We start from the raw sequence: 7,715 nt of genomic DNA on the forward strand, positions 1-7,715 counted from the left end.
AATCCTATTGGGCTTAGGAAAAAGGAATTCAATAATTAAAACAATAGGCTAATCCTATTGGGCTTAGGAAAAGGAATTCAATAATTAAAACTTTGATGACTAACAAGATGGGCTTGTTAGGACTTTAGTCATCAAATTATCCTTTCCCTTTTTATTTCTTTTGGGCTTTCGATTCCATTAAGTTTCTTTTCAAATATACTTTTAATAATTAAACTCTTATTTAAAACACGCTTAATTAAAATATTACAAACTTTATTAAGCTTAGAAAAATATTTTTAGTTGACTTTTAAAATAGTCAACCCTTTTTAAAAGTCAAATCATTTTCCAAACTCATTTGGATTTAATATAATTACATAAATAACTTAATATATTTATGAAAATCCTTTAAAAATGTGGGGGATTACACCAAGTCCATTCAAGTCATATGTCCAAACAAGTCTTTTGTCCAATACTCCAAAATCAGGTTCGAATAGAAAGGTTATACTTCCAACTAATGAACAATAATATACTTTCTTTACTTCCCATCTTATTTAGTTACAACCCTTAAATCAGATTTACAACTTAAATCAGATTAATAACTTAAACTAATTATACAACTTAATTAGTTACTAATTTACTCAAATTACAAATTAATTACTTACAACTTAAATTAATTATAAAAACAGAATAATACACATTAAAACTAATATAATATTATATTATACATATTAGGTTTTATACCACTGAATCTCGCCGACAACCGAATTTCGGCGACCAACTTCCGGCAACGACGCACACCACACGTCGCCTACTCGCGCGACCACAACACTCACACTCGCTTGCGAGTTCGCACGCACGTCCTGCACAGCACGCTCGCGTAGCCACCCACTGGTTCGCACCGCACCTCACACAAATCCTCGCACAAGCCTTCGCACCACCACTGTTGATCTCACGCTCGACTTCGCACGCACGTCTCGCACACACCCTGCCCTCGACACCCTCGTTTGTACCACAAAACCTTCGAGCGCTTCTCGCACAACCTTCGCACACCCTCGTCCGATCCTCATCGCTCGCACAAAACCTTCGAACGCGACCTCGTCGCAGCACTCGAACCACGACCACCGAACTCCGCACAAAACCCTCGCCGCTTGTCGCACCGATGCTTCGATGCAACGCTCACACAACGTCGACAAGACTTCGGTGAAAGAAACAGTGAAGGCGAGGGAGGGAGAGAGGAAATCTGAGAGAGGGAGTTTGCGAGAGAAGGGATGAGGGCTGTGAGAGAAAGAATAGAGAGAGAAACGACTGAGGGAGGAGAGAGAGTGTTAGGGTTTTTTTCTGATTTTTTTATTCCTATTCTCTTTATTTATAGTGTGGCATATCTAGGTTAGTAGGACTCAGTTTAATCTTTCAAATTTCGAGATTAAACTAAATCGAAACTATAATAGAATTATGTTAAAGTTGTAAATGTACTCAAACTGTATTATTATTATTCTATTATTATTTTTTTGTTAATAAAACTAAAATACCTTTTAATTATACTCTTTATATTTTCTTAATTATAAATAAATAACTCCAAAAATACAGAGTATTACACAACCCCTGGCAGTTCCAACAGAGGAGATTCATAATACTAGGCGGGGTTGTCACCACCAACCTCCGCCAAAAAAGTGGTAGTAGAGTCACTAGAAGGACTGGGCTTGGACCGCTTCATAGTACCTTTACCTTGATCATCAACCATATCAACAGAATCAAACGAGCGTTTTGCATCTCTCATAGTAGTATCCACAATATCTTGATTTTTCCTACCTTTTTCATCCATTAAACCACGAGCAACCCTCTTCCACCCCTTATTTCTCTCACCTTTGAATACTTGTATTATTGTTTATTATTTGATTATTCATATTACTATTAGCTTATTATATTATTATTAAAAAATATTATAATCATGGTCAAATAGGTTAACAATAATAATCATTATAATTACAATATTTTACAATTCGTCTTTAAATAACTAGAGATAACATGTGGTGAAATAACTAGAGATAACAATATTTCTACTAATGCTTTATGAAATCAAAACAAGATTATTAGATATATTAGTGCTAAAAGTTATATATAGGGAAATATATAAATAGTAATTTTTTTTGTTAAATTATTTATCATAAGAGATAATTAATAATAATTATTTATTTTCTGGACGAATTTTAATATTTATTACTTCAAAGGGGTAGTATTTACGTTAGGGGTAATATTTATGTTATTACTCGTCAATTTTTTTGTCTAATAAGGTCAAATAAGTTTCAATCAGGTCCAATAAGGTCTAATAAGTTTCAATCAAGTCCAATGAGATCTAATAAGTTTTAATAAGGGCCAATAAGGTTTAATAAGTTTCAATCAGGTCCAATAAGTTCCAATCAGGTTCAATCAGGTCTAATAAATTGAATCAGATCCAATCAGGTTTAATAAGTTCCAATAAGTTCAGTTCAGGCCCAATAAGTTCAGTTCAGATAAGTTCAGCGCCAATAAGTTGAAGAGAACACACCCTTAGGTGCAAATTAGGAGGAACATTCAATTTTATCAATTGAAGTCGTCTTGAGATAGACGGTTAGTGTCATTGTTGAGTGAGACGGTTAGTGTCATTACTGAGTGAGACGACTGGTGTCATTAATTGATAACATATTCATTTAACACAAACACGAATCTCGCATTAACGAAACTGTAGAATCAAAAAAATGAAACCTCAAAAATACTTAAATTTAAGGGATTCAGCAATAGATTATGGTATAAATTTATACAACGAAGAAATTCATTGAAAAGAGTGGCATTATACTTTTAGATGCTATTTTTTTTGAGAAAAACGAACCAAATGCAAATTCACATACAAATTCAATAAATTCTCGAACTTTTGAATTAACAATCTGATAATCGAATCATCAAATAAATGTTGAAGATTTTCTTCTTTACAAATAGGCTTGAATAATTTATCAAATTTAGGGCTAATCAAAGGTAGCCCGGTCCGAAAAAATGTCTAGGCTTGGGCAGATTCTTTCGGGCCTGATTTCGGGACCGGGCCGACCAAATTTTTTTTGAATGTGGAAGTGATTTGGGCAAGCCAAAAATGACTTTTAGTGTAAAGTTTTAGAAAAACCCGCTATTTTGGCCCGAAAAAGCAGGCTTTGAGCAACAAAAATCGGCCCAAAATTTGGTATGACTTGTTGTGGCAGTCAATTTTTAATAGTGGCGACCCATCCCAGACCCAGCTCGACCTGCATTTTGTGTACCTCTAATCAAATTACTCTTATCTTGTTATCAGAAAATGCAATATAAGTTCATCCTTAGTTTATAAGCAATGCAACACTCATCATCAACTTATGAAAACCTTTTTATAAATCAAAAGAATTATTTACGAGTTTAATACCTAAAATGATGAAGTTATAAAAAGCTTGACTTTACAATGATGAAACGGTTTAATAATTGAAAGCGTAAGTTTATGAAAAGAAAAATTAGTTTATCATCATTCTCTTTCAGTTTAATTCATCTATTTTTATTTTTCGGAAACAATTTATCATTTTATGAGAATTATCGATTAGTCGAATTCCTACTCTATCAAATTATGAAAATAACATTTATTAGTTTACTAGTTTTAGGATCCGTGCATAATGCATGGGAGTATTTATTGGTTTATTACATATTTAAAGGAAGTCACATAATAAAAATGACAAAATTACAAAAAATAATAAAATCATAATGTAAGAGTGGTGATGAGCACAAATTACAAATATAAATGTCTAAATCAATTTATATGTTGCAAACACTTTTCCTTGTAAACATTTGTTGTACTTGTACGCACACCATGTTCTTTATCAAAATGAAACGTAACTATGGAAAAGGCAACTCATGGTTGAAAACAGGTCTCGGAAGATACATGCCTACATGATACATATATTGTCTTGACTTCTGTTTATAGTCATAGCAAGATAAACAATTAAAGGAAATTGTCGTCTATGAAATCTGATAGGAAATTTGGTGGAGTCAAACACAGTTAGTGTCATTCTTGGGATAAATAATTTTTCTCCGATATTAAATTACTTTTGGAGAAAACAGTAGCTTCAATAACACAGTTGCCCAAATGATTAACAACTAACCTCGTGTTATTACATAATCTAGATATTTGATCAATATTACTTAGAAGCATAAGTGGGGCACCAACGTTTAATCATATGATATGATTTGGGAGCCCTAAGCATCTTGAGGAATTCAGTGGAGTATATTTCATATACTCCAAAATTTCCTTCTTCTTTGCTTATAACATCTAAACTCAAATACACTTTCTCCTCTCTAGGAATGATAGACAGAATATGATCATTGACTGTCTCCACTATCTCACTTGTTGGCGCCAAAAATAGCTCTTTCTTGAAAGTATTTAGTTTCCCGAATATGCTCTTGTAGTTCTAGGTATGTGCTATCAACAATCAATGAAATTGAATCTGTCCCAGGATCTATAAGGATATCTTTTGCAACCTAACTCGATTATGGCTTCACCATTGTTAGGACACCCAACTTTTTCGTCCCTTACGCTCAGTATCCAATCTAAAAATTCGCATAATTCATCAACAACAGATTCCATATAGATCCTGTTGGGCCCGTGCATGATGCACGAGATTTTTCTCGTTCAATAAGTATAGTTTTATTGGCAATTACATTATCTTTCTCTATCTTCATTATATGAATCCCTTTTATATTTCTCTCTATCGCTCTCCTCTCCTTTTATTCTCGTACCCCCCTTATTCCATTTATTATAGAACGGAGGACATATTTGCTAATAATTTTTATCTTTATGGTACAACGGGCCTTGTAAATTATTTTTAAAATATTTTTTTAACATTTAGATTAGGTTTTTTTATTGATAATCCACCAATTTGTTGATAAATATTTTTTTTTCGTTAAACCGGTCCGACATGTTATTTTCCTAAATCATACCCAATTCCAACACAAATATAGGTAAGATTTACCCCCTTATCTCTAAACGCTAACTTCACTGCTCATACCCATCATCTATTACTCTGCATTTCCTCATCCATTAGAGAAGAAAAAACATCCAACAAATTTTTTGATCCGAATCTTTCTTCCTTGAATTTGAATTGGAAGATATCAATTTTCAACATTTTAGGCAAAGCAAACAACCTTCACTATCTTATTAAATGTTAGTGAATTTCTAAGTGCAATCCCTCAACTTACATGTCGCTTTTCTTTAGTTTATTTGGTATTTAAGCTGGCGATAGAACTCAAGGTGATTCAAAAGAAGAAGGACGATAACAATTGAGACCTAGTTTGAAAAGATTTCTTGCTTGTCAATTATTCATTTACAACACCAAGGATTTACGTGATTCGATTCATATTGTTCTATATTTAGTGCGGTCACCCAAGCTACTACTTCTCACTTTATTAAAAATTTCATTCTACTTTGTTTTACTAAATTCTTTTTTCTTTTTCTTACTATTTTTTTGTCATTTGTTCATTATTGCATCTATTTTGTTTCAATCAAATGTCTTTTTTTTCGACGATTAACCAATTCTTTATAATATAAACCTACATGCTATTTGTTGTCCGTATTTATATCTTTTTTTTCTCCCTCTGATCCCGTAGTTCTTCTATCTTTCTCCATAACCACTACCACCTAGCCACCACTATCACTACCCTCGTTGGCACCTTCACCCCACCCTTACAACCCCTGCTGCTATCCCACCACAACCCCTGCTGCTATCCCACCACAACCCCACCCTACCCTAATCTTGCAGCCCCCACCGTACACCACTCCAACCTTAAAATAAGAGCAAAATTTTACTTTATTATTGCAATGCATCATATCATTTAAAACTATCAACACCAATATCAACCCATTTTTTTAACATTATATAATATTGTGCGTACAATAAAAACTAAATAAAAAGTTATATAGATGTATTGAGCGTCAAAAATTCAAGTAGTAATATACTTGTCTAGATAGTAACATATATTTAACATTCATAAGTAAATCATTGCATGAAGTGCATTTGACATTGTCAATGATTGATAGAGGTAAATCATATCGTACATGTGTATTGACTTCACCTTTTGCTGAGCAAATTTGTCCTAATATACCTATTTATATAGAAATTTGAATTTTAATATATAGATATAAACAAATAAAGTGAGAAACTGAAAAACTCAAACTGAAAAGGTGTGGAGAGATCCTAAAAAGTGTGTAAGAGAGAAACCAAAAATGGTTAAACTATGAAAAAGTAGATAACATGGGTGGAAAAAGAGGAGACAGTAGCTGGAACATGTTATCAAGAATAGAGAATGCAAAAAATGTTAGATTAAAAAGAAACATACAAATAAAAAGGAAAGTGTAGAATAAAAGAAAATGGAGGGAGTATTACTATTGTAGCTATCTAAATATTATGTTTAAGGAAATTCAACGTGTCAAGTTTGCCCTTATGACTATTTAACCTTATATAGTATAACTAATAGGATTGCGTAAATGTATCAAGAATATAATAAATCAATTTTCTTACATTTGGAAATAAACCTACTCTTTTGAACTTATTAGTCATTATTATATCTTAACTAAATTTATTTGAACAAATATGAATTTATTTTACCATATTTTATGAGTACGTTAAACTTTATTCTTTCTTCTTTTTGCTGAACTAACTTTGTTTGAACTTATCCGGCCATATCAATTTTTATTAGATTTTATGTGAATTTATATGAATTTGACTGAATTTAATGAACTTTTTTTGTTTTTAATAAGGACTATAAAACAAAATGGTACCCTATTGTATAGTACACCACTTTGGTTGTTCTTTTATTTAAGTTTGTAGATCTATTTATTAGATTCTCTAACACTATAGTTCAACCTATCTATGAAAAAATATTCGCTGAACTCATTGCTTCATTCAGAGGTTCTTGTAAAATGACAAATTGCACTATTACTGTCAGTCTTTCATGCAACCATTTTTGCTCCTGAATTCCTTATTCTCGCTCAATCCCTCTCTTTTATGATATAGTATCAATTAACTCATATGATGTTGGTGTACACTTAATTGGCTGAATACCGCTCGAGTTATCGATATTAAAAGATATTCTTGACAATTAATTGTTGTTGAATTAACACTTACAACTTTTGCAATACTTGTTGTATGATAACTTTGTAAATCGAATTATTATATTTAAGGAGATTCAACATATCAAGTTTGAAATTTGGACCCAAAAAAATATCAATCTAAGAACAATAAGTAAATCGATCAATACTTTTTGCATTGCTTACTAATTAAAATGTCTTCACTAATACCACTTGATGTGATTCTCAAAATGCTCAAAACTCCTTTGCTTGTAGGTCGTTTTTGTAATACCCCAAATTTTCAAAGATTAATTTATTATTTATTAAGATTTAAAATTATTTCCACTTAAAATCATTTTTATGATAATGAGATTTTATTTGTTAACTATGTTTATTAAAATAATGATTTCATTTAGTTTGATTTATTTAACAAGTTTCAATTAAATCATTTACTTGTTTTATTATTTATTTCATCATTTCTAAATTAATTTAACTCTTTACTTTGGTGGTGGGAATCTTTGGTCAAGTTGTTCATCCATATACTTTTTTTTAGCCCAAAAGAAAAGGAAAATTAAAAACAAAAAGAAAAAAATGAAAACAGTTTTCACCATCTTCCTCCCTCCTTCCT

This window comes from Beta vulgaris, chromosome 5, assembly GCF_026745355.1.
Source record: "Beta vulgaris subsp. vulgaris cultivar EL10 chromosome 5, EL10.2, whole genome shotgun sequence".
Lineage (NCBI taxonomy): Eukaryota > Viridiplantae > Streptophyta > Magnoliopsida > Caryophyllales > Amaranthaceae > Beta > Beta vulgaris.